Source organism: Sorex fumeus, unplaced genomic scaffold (assembly GCF_029834395.1).
Source record: "Sorex fumeus unplaced genomic scaffold, SorFum_2.1 ptg000100l, whole genome shotgun sequence".
In the NCBI taxonomy this organism is placed as follows: Eukaryota; Metazoa; Chordata; class Mammalia; order Eulipotyphla; family Soricidae; genus Sorex; species Sorex fumeus.
In genome coordinates this window covers 8,016,308-8,032,861 of record NW_026606157.1, presented here as the reverse complement: position 1 = coordinate 8,032,861, position 16,554 = coordinate 8,016,308, and positions in this window count along the sequence as shown.

The following is a 16,554-nucleotide window of genomic DNA, read 5'->3' as shown; positions in this document are numbered from 1 at the left end:
AGGAGTAATTCCTGAGTGCATGAGCCAGGAGTAAACCCTGAGCATCGCCAAAAAGCAAAATAAATAAATAAATAAAACCCAAAAAGCAAAATAAATAAATAAATTAAATTAAATTAAAAAAAAATAAAGTGGATCACTGTGAGAGAGCTCTAAACAGACAATCCCATTCTCTCAGAGCTAGACACCCACATGCCAATTATCCATTCTTTGAATCCCAAGAAAAGGTCCTAGTAAACAAAAATAATAGCGTACATAAAAAGCTTTATGTGCCACAAAGTCTTTTTATATATATTAGCTCATTATTTTCCTTCTCATGGAAACCTTGGAGAGTGCAATGCAATGGAAACGCAGAGAGGCTTAAATGAGTGAGGCCTGAAGCTGAAAGCCTGTTCTTAAACCTGAATTTCCCTTGCACCCACTTCAAAATATGCCTCATCCTCTTCTCTCTCTGTCTCTCTGACTTTCTGTCTCGCTCTTTCTCTCTCTCTCCCTCTCTCTCTCTTTTACTTTCTCTCTCTTTCTCTTTTCTCTCCCCTCTCTCTCTTTTCTGATATTTCTAAATTGTGTGCCACAGATCCTTGGGGCAGGTGAGGGTGGGGCGTGGTGCCGTGTCTTAAGATGCTCTCCAGAGAAGAATGAGTCAAAATTAATTTCATAATAAAACCAAGACATTACTTGCCTTTTCTTCATCATCTTCTTAGGGGTACAAAGTGGAATTTCCAAAGGCTACAAAATGTGTTGAGTGACAACAGAATGAATGAAGAAGGCTTAACTGCTTAACTAGAAGGCAACTCCCTCTAGTCAGACATGGAGATTTGGAAAAACGTCCATATAACTCTTCTTGTTTTTATGTCTTGACCGTAATTTTTCCTCAAAATAAAACAATACTGCAAACTCGCAGCGAAAATTTTATCATTGCTTTTAACTGAACTTAGAAATTCTTACATTGTTTTAGCTTCTAGTATGGCAAATACATTGGGGGGAAAAAGTTTGGCTCGCTTTATAATTTTGATAACCATCGTCCTTACCACTTTAATTAGCTTTAGGCTACATAATGGTAGTACTGATTTTCATTTATTTTATGTAACCCATATTTATCCTTCTAGATTATTAGCACTTTGGGTTATAAGGACTATTTTTTAAAAAATTTTGTTTTTTGGCTTTCCTAAGGATATTCATATGCATCAATAGGTAAGCAATTTTCAATTTATACTTTCTAATGATTTATTTAAGATGGGCTGAATCCCTAAATTTTCTAGTTTGTTGGGTAAAAAATAAATCCAACACATTTTCTGGCTGTAATTTCACTGTCTGGAAATAGCTTATTGGTTTACTGGGGAAAAATATTAATTGAATGTGCAAAGTACCATGATGGGTAAAAACTAGCTCCTTTCTTTAAGGTATTGATAACCTAGTAGGAAGGTAGAGATATATCTTGAGGTCTTATACCTCATCCTAAGACACAGCATGTCCTTGATTAAAATAACATGATAAATGCCATTAATTGTCTTTTCTTCAGACATTCTGTTCAACTTGGTACTGAGTTAGAGAGTCAATGGGCTGAGGACAAGTTCTGCAGGTGGGAGCCCCAAGTTCTAGCTCTGGTTCCCTGTGATCTCCTGAGCATGAATCCCGAGCACAGAAACACAAGTAACCCCTATTCGCCTGAACACTGATGGCACAACACAACAACAAAAAGTATTTAAAATCTTGACATTCTGTTCATTTTATTTATCTTTATTACCCTAAACTATGATCCTACAAGTCAAGATTTTAGGCATAGCCTTCATCAAAACTATCGAGAACTTGAATATTGAGAAAGGACTGGTTGTCATAGGGATCTTCATGATTCGTCAGGAGAGAGATTTTTCCAAGATGATTCCACTTGGGATATTGAAGAAAAGACCCTACCATACTAATATTTGGGAAGGAATTTTGATCAAAGGAAACTGTCTCTAAAATGGGGTCTTTTGTATTGTATCTTACAATATTCATTCTGTGTATTCCAGCCACGATCCTATAAAATTGACATTTGGATTTATAGAAAAAGAGTTCAAAGACCAAAATGACCATGACACTAACTTGCAGTTCATAAGCTAATTGATACTGACAAATCATGACCAAAAAATAAGAGAGTAGTATTTTTTATCTTTTCACTTTTTTTGAGAAAAGAGGAAAATATAGGGATTCAATCACACATTAGACATAGCAAAACAAATTTGTAATAAGGGCAAATACACTCTTGTCTCTTCAGCAGTGATTATTATGCAGATAATATCCTATAAAAATTTCATAGTAATTTCCATTTGTTATATTATTGGGTAACTGGTTACATATATGGGAAAATTAGCAAGGTTTGAAACTAAAAGCAAAACAAAATGTTTTGTGTTTCGCCAAAGTTAGTCACAAAGAAATCTATCTGTTGGCTATAATTCTGGTTTAAAAGAATGTCTTATATGATTATATATTATTCTGTGAATGTTTTGAGATAATAATTATAATAACTTTTTTTCTGCTTTGAGGTAAACAATCAAGAAAATAAATATGGTAAATTTGCATTATATTTTTCCCCCTCTGGCCCTTTCAGGTAAAGAAAAAAAAAGATGATTTCTTTGGTTCAGCATCTGTCTAAGAATTTTTAATTTCTTCTATGTAATTCAAATCATTGACCTTACCACTATTCCATGGGTTTCTTTCTGCATTCAGGATGCATTTATAATCCTAGTTTGGAGGGAGTGGTGAGTCAGAGAGCATCCGGAGAGAGATGTGGAGGCTGGTCCCCTTAGGTCATATGTTTGTATCCAGCTGAAGTCAGCAGTGACTAAAATTCATTACCATCTGGCAGTCTGTCCACGGTCTCTGTGGCAGAACCTGTGGTCCTATCTAGTATATATGAGACAGATGTCCGGGTCATAAAAATCACAACGATCCTTGGCATTGTGTCACCCCCTTGTTGACAGTACCATCAGACAGGCCAGAGATCGAAGCGGAATAAAGAATGAGCTGTCTTGAGCCCATCTAGTGGTCCATTGGCAAACACACACTCAGTTCTTATGTATTCCGGGGCAGGGAAGGGGTCTTGGCTATGCTCAAAGGAAAATGAAACAAGCGAATGAAGACTGCATCTCACAGCCCACGATCGATCTGGTGCACTGTACTCACTCTTTTGAGAAATACAAAAGGGAAGGAAAGAGTAAAACATGCAAATATTTCCTTTTTGAGGGGAAATGAAGTTTCCTGCTGTCTCACGATTTCCAAATTGCTGGAGGAAGTGTGGAGATGCAGTCACATCTGTGATTATAAATACAGCTTGTGAACTTGAGCTAGTCGTGCAAACGGAACAGCTTCACCAACTCTGTATACACTAGAATGAACTCATGTCCCTTTTTCCCTTGGTGTCCCAAACAATTCCCCACAAGGGGCAAATATTATCATATATGAAATAAGAAATCTCTTCTATCCTCTTCCTCTTCTCCAAGTGTTTCCAACTTCTCCTTTTTTTTAAAGATTTTTTTTGTTTGTTTTGCTTTTGGTCACACCTGGCGATGCACAGGGGTTACTCCTGGCTCTGCACTCAGGAATTACTCCTGGTGGTGCTCAGGGGACCATATGGGATGCTGGGAATCGAACCTGAGTCAGCCGTGTGCAAGGAAAATGCTCTACCCCGCTGTGCTATGGCTCCAGCCCCTATTTCCATCTTCTCAACGTGCTAACTGAAATCTGGTGCCTCCCCTTCTATTATCAAATAATATCTGGTTTTATTTCTTTGGCCTTTAGAGGATCATTATTATTTCTGCCCTTATGGTTTTCATATCCCTATGGATGAACCATATAGAGAGTTCTAGACTCACTCACCTTTACTGATCTTGTTCTCCATTAACCCCAGACACCCTCTACCCTGATCCTCACAGCACTACGAGTAACTGATGAATTTCCAATATCGTAGCTTAAATCATTATACTCTTTCTCTTACCAGTAATGCATTCACTTCATCTTACATTCTCCAATGCTCTAATTCTTTACTAAACCATTAGCTTAATCCATTGACCCCGCAGCCTTTTCACTGTCCATCACTGCTCTTTATATTCACCATCTCCCTCCTAACCATGATGGTTGCAGGGGTCATCATTATGCATCACTGGCTTCCATATTTCCTTGTATGAACATCTACTTTCCTCTTTCCCCTTCTGTCCTTCGCAACTGGCAAAACCCCAACTTCTCTTGCCCTCTCCTTTATGCTCACATTCAAGCAGAGGAATGTAGAATCAATTAATAACGCCTGCCCCCCACTTGAGTGCACGACCACACACTGATTACTGGCCCTGGATCATGAGCCTCAATTCGGTGCAGTTTTCTTGGTTATGTCCCTATTTCCTTCACGCTCACATTTTCCAGGAGAGTGTTTTCTCACCTAAAACATTCAACACGGCTGCTTTCTCCTCCCTCACAGTCTGGAAGCATGTTTAATGTTTCACTGAGCAAAGTGGCTCACATGGGTTCATGGATTGTATGAAGGTGCTTTGGGATAGGAGATAATGACAACGAAGAGGTGATGCTTGTGTGAGAGTGAAGGACCTATGAGAAATCACTGTACCTTCCTCTCAGTATTCCTATAATCCTAAAGCTGCTCATGAAAAAGGCCTTCAACAGTCATGGGGCCAGGTAAAGATCTCAATGGACTGGAGTGCAAGAGTTTTGTGTGCAAGATTTTTTTGGAGTGACCCCTGAGCACTAAGCTAGGTGTGGCCTCTGAGCACTGCTGAGTTTGCCACCTACCCCCCAACTCAAACACCCCAAAACAACTCAAACAACAAAAGAACAAAAGGAAACCAGGAAAGAGAGATAGGATATGGCTTACTGCCTTCCACGTTGTTATTCATCTCTCCTGCATTACCACTTTCTCCAACATCACAATATTTCTCTATTCATTGTCTTTATCCATCAACCACCATTTTAAATATACAAAAACAAAAACGCAAAACCAAAACAGTGTCAGCCACATATTCTCTTCAGCTTCTGATGAAAATCCAGAGATAAAGAAGTGATGCTGGTTTCCTGGACTTCTCTCCCTCCCTCTCTTTCATAAAATCAGACCTAAGCCCTTTGCACTCAGAAAAGCCTCATCAACTTACTGCATGATCCAATGGCCAATTTTTAACCTATTTTATTTAGCTTCTCGGCATCTTGTGACAGCATCAATTGAGAGTAGATCTTTCCCTTATCTTCAAAATATTTTCTCTTTTGTTTTCCAGTGTTTTCTTTGCTAGTCTCTTACTGACAGATTCTTCTTGATATCAACACAATATAGAGTTCTGATATGTACTATTGACAACAAACTGAATGAGAGATGAAACTAATTCATCTGCTAATGGATATTTGAATTTTTTCATTGCATTTTTAACTATAATTAATAATGCTGCTATGAACATTCAAATGAATTTTTACTATATTTTTTTCATTTTTAAAAACATGTATATAGTAATGTAATTGCTAGATCTGGTGTAGTTCTATGTTCTTCCTTATGAAGAACTGAGACTTGCTATTCCAAAGTAAGTACGCCATTATACACCCCCACCACAATACACATGAGTTTGACTTCTCCAGATCTTCACAAACACCTGTATTATTTCTCGTTCTGAGTATAGCCTACTGATTGACTGTGAAATGATAAATAATTGTGGTTTTGACCTGCATTTCTCAATAGTTGATGATGATGCTTATCTTTTCATTAGTCATGGACCACTTGTGCATCTTTTTTACAGAAATGCTTATTTAGATCTTTTGTCTATGTAAAATATTGCTCTGTGTCTTTTTTATAATTGCATTGTGATAATTCCTTATGTTTTCTAGATATAGATCCTTCATCAGACATATGATTTCCAAATATTTTTTCTCCTATTCTGTGGATTAGCTCAGTATATGTGATGGTATTCTTCAAAGCTAATTTTTTATTATTAAATAAATGCTAGTTTATTTATTAATTTACTGTGCTTCCAATACCGTGTCTCAGAACTAAGGGCTAATCAAAGATTAAGGTGTTCCATCCTGGGCTGGAGCAATAGCACAGCGTGTAGGGCATTTGTCCTGCACACGGCCAACTAGGGTTCGATTCCCAGCATCCGACATGGTCTCCTGCGCACTGCCAGGAGTAATTCTTGAGTGCAGAGCCAGGAGTAACCCCTGTGCATTACCGGGTGTGACTCAAAAAGCAAACAACAAAACAAAACAAAACAAAAACAAACAAACAAAGAAACAAAAAACCAATAGGGTGTTTCATCCTGGTTCTTCCTTCTAAGAACTGTATTTTATCAATTCTAGTTTAATTTTTGTATATGGTGAAAGAAGGGGCCAACTTCATTCCTCTGTAAGTGAACAACCTACTGTCCTAGCCTTCTTCCTTGATCATTCTTTTTTTTATTTAATGCCTCAGCACCCTTGTCCAAAATAAATTGACCATAAATATGATCTATATCTGGACTAGAAATTATATACCTTTCTGGTATATAAAGTTTATAATATATATACATATATATAGTATATAAAGGTTAACCCTTTCTTTACCCAGCTGCATTGCCTTGATTTGTATAGCTTGTAATCAATTCTAAGATTAGAACACCTGAGTACTTTAACTTTTTAATTTCATTGAATAATTGACTTATGCTGCTTGATTATAAAAAAAAATTTAAGATATTTTTTTTTCTGGCAGGAATAAAGAATACAGCTGAATCTTAGAAATGTTTCTAGGATGTGCAAGTAGGTACATATCAGAATGATAACTTTTCACATCATCTTTTCAGAGCATTCATAGCACTGTAGCACTGTTCTCCCATGTTCATCTATTTGCTGGAGCAGGCCCGCTAATATCTCCATTGTGAGACTTATTGTTACTGTGTTTGGCATATCGAATACGCCATGGGTAGCTTGCTAGGCTTTGCTGTGTGGGCAAGATACTCTCTGTAGCTTGCTGGACTCTCGGAGAAGGGTGGGGGAATCGAACCCGGCTCGCCTGGGCCAGCTGCGCACAAGGCAAACGCCCTACTGCTGTGCTATCGCTCAGCCACCAGCACCAGTAGTGATTGGAGGCACATCAAATTGTACAGCAAAAGCATCAACATGAACTGCAAAACTAATTTAAAAGACGAATCCCCCACCGAACAAATAATGTCAACTACAATTTTTTTTATTTCTTTTTTTTTTCTTTTTTATTTATTTATTTATTGAATCACCGTGGGAAAGGTTACAAAGCTTTCAGGTTTAGGTCTCAGTCATGCAAATATCAAACACATTTCCCTTTACCAATACTTATTTTTTCCCATGAAGAACCCCAATAAAACCCCACCCCCCACCCCTCCCAGTCCATATGGGGCAGATGAATTCTAGTTAACACTCTATCTGCTTTGATTAGATTCATTGTTTCAATAAAAGGTTCACCACTATTATTTAGAGTTTACCCCCCCCCCCCCAAATCAGACATGCTGAAAAAGCATTGTGAAGTGATTTGCTTTCTACAGCTGGTTTCAAGAATTAAATGTTGGTTTTGGATTTCTGCTATTTTACTTATTGACCCTGGAAGCATTTCTACTGAAAGTCAGATAGTTAAGGAATTGGTTTCTGTGCTCTGGAGTTGTGGCCGTGCTGGAGAGCCGCTAGTGGGGGCAACTGGTGGCCTCGGTAGGGCGTGAAGGGCGGACCGAAACGCCCCCCTTCCCATGAGGTTTTAGTCGCCCCCACTCCCCCGGCTCATACCTGCTGTCCACAAGGCTCCCATGCGGCCGCCATCTTTCTTTCCAGAGAGGAGAAGGCGACTGGGGCAACACCCTTTTCCCTCCGGACAGACATGATGGCCTAGATTAACACATAGTCCGTTCACTTTTCTGCTCCAAGCTGCCGGGTTCTGTATTAAGTCCTTGTGCTTCTGGGGCCGTGGCCGTGCTGGAGAGCCGCTCGCGGGGGGCAACTGGTGACCTCGGTAGGGCGTGAAGGACGGACTGGAACGCCCCCCTTCCCATGAGGTTTTAGTCGCCCCCACATCCCTGGCTCATACCTGCTGTCCACAAGGCTCCCATGCGGCCGCCATCCTTCTTTCCAGAGAAGAGAGGGCGAATGGGGCAACACCCTTTCCCCTCTGGCAGACTTGATGGCCTGGATTAAGGCATAGTCCTTTCACTTAACTACAATCTTTTTTTCCAGTTATCTATCAACCCAAATCTTAATGAGAACCAAAATGAAAGTAATCCCACACAATCTTTCTATGGTCAGGCCAACTATATGCAGTCGGAAGTACACTGAGGAGACGAGAGTTTACATTTTCAAGTGGTGGAGAACTAGAATAAAAAAAAACAAAATAAAAGCTTCATATATTATTGTATTCATTTTATTTAGTGACATTAACATTTCTTAGAAAGTAATAACTGCTTTGACTCACTTTTAAAACTCAGGGGCCAGAGAGATAGTGTAATGGTTCGGGTGCTTGCCTGGCACATGGTCAACCCAGGTTTGATCCCTGGCACCCCATAGGGTCTCCCAATCTCCATATGGTCTCCTCATTCCTGCCAGGAGTGATTCCTAAGTGCAACTCCAGAATAATCTCTGAGCACTGCTGGGTGTGATCTCAAACTGAAAATACAAAACCAAAAAGAATCCCAACTTATTAAGTAGACAAATGTGAAAATGTCATGACAGCTATTGCAGTGTCGTGTATCTTTGTTTTCTATCTAAAAAGTGTCCATCTCCAAAGAGTTCTATCAGTCATCCTTGATCACGGTGTAATGTAGGCAGAGTTACTGCTCTTCATGTTGGATCTATGTTGCCTGGGGATAGGAAGCAATAAACAAAAGTAAGAGAATGAAACTAAGATATGATGACAGTAAGAGAGACAAAAAGGGGACTTAGCAAACTTCACTGATTTCATTGCAGGTTGAGATGATTTAATACCCAAGTAGAGTCTGGGGGGAGAGAGGAAGAAGACCTTCAACTGATGCTTATCTCTCTTGCTCTGCATTTCAGAGTCAGGAGATGAAAAGGGAGGAATGGGTGGCAAGGGGGGACAGAGAGCTTTTACACTTCATTTAGTCAAATGTTTTCAATTGCAAATCCTAGCAGTTGTCACTCCTTTCACATTTCAATTTCCCAACTGCAATAAGGCTACAAATGTGCAATCTTCCCATTCAGATGAGGCCCAGTTTCTATTCATATAATTACAACTCAAGTTATCATGAATTAAGTCATGTGCCATTCAAGAATGCGATGCTCACATTTACCAAGGAAATAATATGTGCAGCTACATTGCCTTTAACAAATTTTTATTAGGCAGGGTATGAAATGCATTGGTAAGAAATACTTAACAGATGATACTGTGACAATGTGCTACTAAGCATGTTACTGTAATGTCAATATTATTAAACCTATGTACCCAGCTAATCCATGAATATAAATTACTTTTGTATCAGATACACTTTATTATTTCTTAGAATCAGTGTACTAGCTGCAATTATTTCACTGAGATAACCTAAGGGTACGTCTCCATCCCAGCTTCAGTCTAGATAGACACTGAGTTCAAATCTTATCTAATGGCTAGTCCCTTAGACATTGTTTCTCCCGTTTATTTTGTTGAATCAAATTTGATGAAAAGGTGTGACTGTTTTCCAGTGTAAATTGAAATAGTCATAGTTGCCCTTGCATGTAACTTACCCAGTCTTAGTACTGCATGGCACTGTAGCCAAATGTTTCCCAAATGTGTCCCAAAAGGATCTTCAAACTTCTACACATATTACAGAAGGAATGAATTCAGGAGGAATGAACTAAGACTAAAAGAGATTTGAAAGATAGTTGCCTCAAAAGTTGAAGCTTTGGGGCTGGAGCAATAGCACAGTGGGTAGGGCGTTTGCCTTGCACGCAGCCGACCTAGGTTTGATTCCCAGCATCCCATATGGTCCCCCGAGCACCGCCAGGAGTAATTCCTGAGTGCATGAACCAGGAGTAACTCCTGTGCATCGCCGGGTGTGACCCAAAAAGGAAAAAAAAAAAGAAAAAAAAAAGGTTAAAGCTTTAGTCCAATTACCTGGGTTCAAATTAAGCTATTTTTGTTACTAATTAAGTTTTGGTTTTGGTTATTTTTTTAAACTTCGGATGGATTATATGTATTCTATGTATGTATTTATTATGTGTATTCGAGGGATCATTGATTTTGGAATAATTGGAAAAACTAGAATATGTGGGATTAACTTGAGTTCAGTGTCAGCTAATGATACTATGCTCTATTCCTCCTCAGTTCTTCTCTTTGCAAAAACAGTGCTGGTACTCTATCATGAAAGTAGCTGTGCACTGTAAGTGTACAATTATTTTAAAAGATTTTTCCACATTTAGATAGAAAATCACTGCTATTTCTAAAATACCCCTGGACATTTCAAGTGAAATGCATAAGATTGCTTTCTTACTTTTAGCCCTTCTTATACTGAGTATTGTTTCGTCGTGTTTTGAGTCACCCTTATTTTGGACTGTGTCCTGTTTTCAGTCTAATTTTGGTCAGCAATTTTTGTCACTTTAGCTATTTGGTTAATTGAACAAATACATACATAGAATACACATAAAACTTTCCTCTAATCTGCACCACTGTCCATGAATGGAAGGAAGTGTAGGGGGTGTAGGAAACTGCATGGCTAGGGAAAGCCGAGCTTTTACTGAAACGAGGGAGACGTGGCCCAGCGCCCACGGATCAGCTTGTCTCACAGTCTGCCAAATACAAGCAATAGACATCGCAACTCAAGCTCTGACCCGTGCCTTACAAATCTGCTATCTTCCTCAAAACCATTAAGACTCATTAGCCATAACACTATCCCAAACACCACCACAGACTTTTAATGTTTGGATCTATCATGGAGCTCTCCAAGAACAAAAAGCTAGTTGCAAGTTTTCTTGGAAAGAATGATCATCAACAGCTGGTCCTTTCTCACTTCCTCTTCTTCCTTATTTTTCACAGAAGTCTGTGTGGTGTGTGTACCACAGTTGGAGAATGAAATCTAGGGACAAGCATCTGGGGACACCAGCTCACAGATTAAAAATATATACTCTTATGAATACCTTTGACCCGATCATCATTCAAGCCATTGTTGATACCCAGCTTGTTATTTAATAATACACAAATCTTCTTCTGTGGGAGCAGAGAGGAGCGTGCCTTGGTCTGTGAGGGTCGGAGAGGACAATTGAAGCAGAATGTGTATTTAATAATTAAACTAGAAGTTATAGGATCAGTTCTGATAACATTTGGTGCACCGGCACAGACCGATGATCTGGTTCTTGTACCTGGGAATGTGACGTTCAGGCTGATGCAGCTGAATTGGGGTCAGGGAGGCATGTGGGACCAGGGATAGAATTGGGGTCAGGGAGGCATGTGGGACCAGGGATAGGACTCAAGTTCTCTGGCAGCATTTGCTCTACCACTTGATCCATCTCCCCAACCACCTTGCTACTGACTTTTGGATGTGACATTTGTTAGCAAAGTACCACGCTTGTGACCTTGCAGTGGGTAGTTAGATACTTCCGGCTGAGCTAAGGGAAGAGTGAAATTGTTTAAAATATTATGCTCAATGAATTAAGGCAGAAAAAATGAATAAACACAGGATGATATCACTTACATGTAACTGAAGGAGGAAATGCAGTGATTTGAAGGGGCAATGCCTGGATCCCCCTTATATCAATTTAGGGGGAAGAGGAGGAAGAAAGATAATGTGGGTTGGGGTTAGGGAGCAGATGAGAAGCAACAGAGGTCACAGCAAGGCTGTGGTCACATAGTTGGTGTTAAGGAAGCAACAGAGGTCACAGCAAGGCTGAGGTCACATAGTTGGTGTTAAGGAATTACAGAGATAAATATCCAAAACATAGAGTCACCATCACTGAAATCATGAGACCCAAACTTTAATAACCAAACTTTAAAAGGTGCTCGTCAATAAGGCAGGCTGGAGGTACAGTAGGAAAGGGAAACTGGGAACACTGGTGGGAGAAGTTGACCCTGTGGCAGAATCAGTGATGGTACGTTGTGTGTCTAAAACCCAACCATGAACAACTTTGTCAATTATGGTGCTGCAAGAAAATAAAATTTAGGAGGGGGAAAAAGAATTGTTGTGAGAGATCACTGCATTCGAGATTTAGTCTTCATTCATTTAAATCAGATCTTCATTGTTAAATTGCCCTAAGTTTTCTAGTTAAGGGGAAAAAATCATAACAAAATAAATCTTGTTGAATGTTAAACTTCTTCTCACGAGGTTAAAAAATTCTATCAGATTTTTAATATATTCCAAATTAACCCCAACTAGGACATCATCTTTGTCAAGATCATAATACCATAACAGCTAAGCTGAATGTTTATCACTTTCAACAGTGAATAAATAGTGCTAAAATGACTCAAATGAAATACTGGTTGTGAATTTAGACTTACTTGAGGTTGGTGTGATTTTAAGTATTTGAATCCTATTTTATATTTTAGAACATTATAAAGATATGGAAAATTCAGTCTTATTGACACCCAATAAAGATTTATCCAATAATAATTATTTCAACAAATATATATATTGAGTGGTCTGCTTCTAGAAGTTCCTTGATGCACTCAGCTAGGAGCCAGGGGAGGGAAAATACAGTGAAAAAAAAAAAAACCCGCAGTCTCACTGAAATTAGCTTTGGCTGGAAATCAATGGCATCTACAATTTCAACCTGTTGTTTTTTCTTTGACTTAGATTTAAAGGTGTTTTTAAGGATAAACTGGAAATTGAAGCAATGTTATTTAGTGCCTCCAAGGATTATCAAATTTTAGAGGGTATCACATGTAAAGCACCTAGCACTTTGTCTTGTGTATCATAACCACTCAACATTTTTTAAAAAAGATTATTCACTGCTGCTATTCTGTCTCTTACCACTATTACTTTTACTATATATAAATTGCATGTCTAATGCTTGAATTTCTTGGATCCTGAATGCAGAAGAATTAAAACCATAAATTTAAAAAGAATGTGTTAGCATCTAAGAAAATGCAAAAGTATGACTTTCAGCTATGAGTTTTAAAAGGAGCCACAAATTTTGGTTTGTTTTTCGATGAAATCTTAGAATCTCCTGGTTAATTTAGGGGGGGAAATTCTCTCAATTAAACAGGAAAAAAATTGATTTTATATGTGATTTTGATCAATATGCTTGACTGATCAATTGAAGCTACTGAGAGTATCCTGCCTGCATGGCAGAGCCTGGCAAGCTACCCATGGCATATTCAATATGCCAAAAACAGTAACAATAATGGGTCTCATTCCCCTGACCCTGAAGGAGCCTCCAATGCGGCACTGTTGGGAAGGACGAGTAAGGAGAGGCTGCTAAAATCTCAGGGCTGGGACGAATAGAGACGTTACTGGAGCCTGCTCGAGTAAATCGATGAACAATGGGATGACAGTGACAACATCAAATGGTCTGAGCAGACCTAGCAATACTTAAGTCAAAATAGAAATTTGTCGTCTTCTCTGATCACATGTTTAATTTCTTAAGTTGGACTGTTGACAGTTTATTGAATAGACTGAATCACAAAGAAGTCAGGCAAAAAACAACTTTGTTCTCTCATGTTACTCCTTTTCCTCCATGCTCTGTTGAACTCCCTTTCTCACAGCGACCTGAATTGGGCTGATCCTAAATACCATCATCTTCAGATTGGAACTAATCATAGCACATTAGCTTCTCACCTAATTCCAACTTTGTTCTGCCACTTTTCAATCTTGAAAATCTCATTGCCCCGAGCTTGCTCTTCCATAACTTCTTTTTATTCAACTGGAGGTCTTAGGGGCCCTTTGAAGGGTGGAACGGGTAAATTAAATGGCATTCAAAGCCCTGAGGTGTTGGCTTAATTGGTCAATGTGCAATCTGTGTGAATGACAGTTACTTTTCTGGAGAGTTCCAACAATTCCCTCATGAAAAACTCAGGCTTCCAACCCTAGACAATATGCCCTGTCCTCTTCACACCCACCCCGTATAGTCCTCACTGTTCACATCTTCCTGTTGAAGATAAGCACAGATATTCTTTCTAAGCAATTCAAAACACTAGTTCTTTAGAAAGAAACATGCTTTTCTCCATTAGTGGTAAAGGTAAAGGTAAAGGCCCTCCTGTTGATCGTCGATTTGCTCGAGCGGGCCCAGTAACGTCTCCATTGGAGACTTTGTTGTTACTGTGTCTGGCATATCGAATACTCTCGGTAGCTTGCCGGGCTCTCCGAGAGGGGTGGAGGAATCGAACTCGGGTCGGCCATGTTGGCCGCTTGTAAGGCGAACACTAATTAGTGAAGTGTAACATATTCCCTTTTGTATTTTAATAAAGACCCAGTTTACCTTTTGCGTTTTAGACATGATCCGGGCACTAGTTTCTGAGCATCTGAGAATGGAGAAGACATAAGAATAGATTCCATTTAGGTTCTCTTGACATTGTAAACCTTCCCATCTATAAGTTACTCCAAGGTAAATTATGTCTGCTGCCTGGGGTGTGTGTGTGTGTGTGTGTGTGTGTGTTTGGGGGGGAAGGGTCCTAACGGTCATTTCTTAGGAAGTTCCTCAAGGATGGTCTAAGTCAGCACTATCACGGTTATTAATTTTTTTTTTTTCGTGAAAGGCTAATACAAGGCTCCTCTGATTTGGGGATTTCAGCCACGATGAAAACAATAGGAATGATTTCTTTTAAGGTCAGAATACATTGTATTATTTTTAGTTATACATTCTAAGATACATATTAGTTTTCCTTTTGTTTAAATGACCATTGAGCAGAGGTGATCATACCTTATGCAAGATTATGGCAAATGACAGATTTGCTTACAGATTTTATGCTAACAAATCTTTTAAGTATTTATAGAGTGACTATATGTTAAGAGTCACGTACTTCCCTCTTCTACCAATTCAAATTCAGGGATGGGCCACAGGAAACAAGGACAGATCACTGTAGATTAGAGAAACTAAGATAGAATGTAGAAACCCTTAGAAAGAATGTGACATGCACTATGCAATAAAAGTACATTTCAGGGGTCTGAGCAATAGTACCAAGAGCTAGAGTACTTTCTTTGTTTGAAGGAGACCCCGCTTCTAACCTTAGTACTACATGCCCCCGGTCACAACCAGGAATGACAGCCACAGAACATGGAGCTTGAAACAGTTCCTGAGCATCTCCAGGTGTGGTCCCAGAAGAAATAAAAACTTCATATTTAATTATTTTATATACATAAGTCCCAGGCTGGAGCGATAGCACAGCGGTAGGGCGTTTGCCTTGCATGTGGCCAACATGGCCGACCCGAGTTCGATTCCTCCGCTCCTCTCGGAGAGCCCGGCAAGCTACCGAGAGTATCTCGCCTGCACGGCAAAGCCTGGAAAGATACCTGTGACATATTTGATATGCCAAACACAGTAACAAGTCTCACAATGTTACTGGGCCTGCTCGAGCAAACGATGAACAATGGGAGGACAGTGACAGTGACATAATTCTAATTTTTTTCCGGGACTGGGCTGGCAAAGCTGGCATGTTCGGGGTAACATATGGGGTAAGAAGAATTGATCCTGAGTAGTCCACATGCAAGGCGGCACCTCACCCCTTGTACTCTGGCTCAGGCCCTGTTTTAAAAGAATAAGATCTGAAACTCGGGTTGGCCATGTTGGCTGCGTGGCAAGCTCCCCGTGACGTATTCGATATGCCAAACACAGTAACAACAAAGTCTCCAGTGGAGACGTTACTGGGCCCGCTCGAGCAAATCGACGAACAACGAGCGGGCCTTTACCTTTTTTAAGCTCTGAAAATGAGCAGGCTAGATCAGCACTGATTCTAATTGTGTTTACAATTCACAGTCTCATCTAAGATATCCATCATTCCCCCCTCAGTCCTGATTTCAATTTCTTTACCTTAAAACAAGGAAATTGATCTGGGTTGGAGTTGTTTTTTTTTTGTGTGTGTGTGTGTGTGTGTGTGTGTGTGTGTGTTATTTTTTTTGCGGGGGAGGAGGTGTGGTGTTGGTGATTTTGCCAGGGATTAAAGCCTGGTTAGGTACATCCAAGTTATGTGCTTTACCCTCTGTACTGCTTCTCCAGCCCAAGGAAGTAGGTCTAGATCAATAATCCTCAGTAGAAATGTTTTCCAAGAATCATAGCCCAAGGTTATTATTCATCACGATCACGATCACGACCATCCTGTTATTCGTCGATTGCCTCAAGCAGGCCCCAGTAACATCTCCTTCGTCCTAACCCTGAGATTTTTTAAAAAGTGCCATATTCAAGGCTCTTTCAGAGTTAGGAGAATGAGACCCATCATTGTTACTGGTATTTGGCATATTGGGTACGCCATGGGGAGTTTGCCAGACTCTGCCATGTGGTCAAGTCACATTCGGTAGCCTGCCAGTTTGTCCAAAGTAGGAATGATATAATAAGATGTCGCGTGACTGCAAATGTGGCCGCGCGGTTCTGGGAGCTGGGTTTTATAGTCTCTGAGTCTTGGCCGTTGGTGGGATTACACGGTGCCAGGGGACCAGTTGGTGGGTGTGACCCTCTCCTACTGGAATT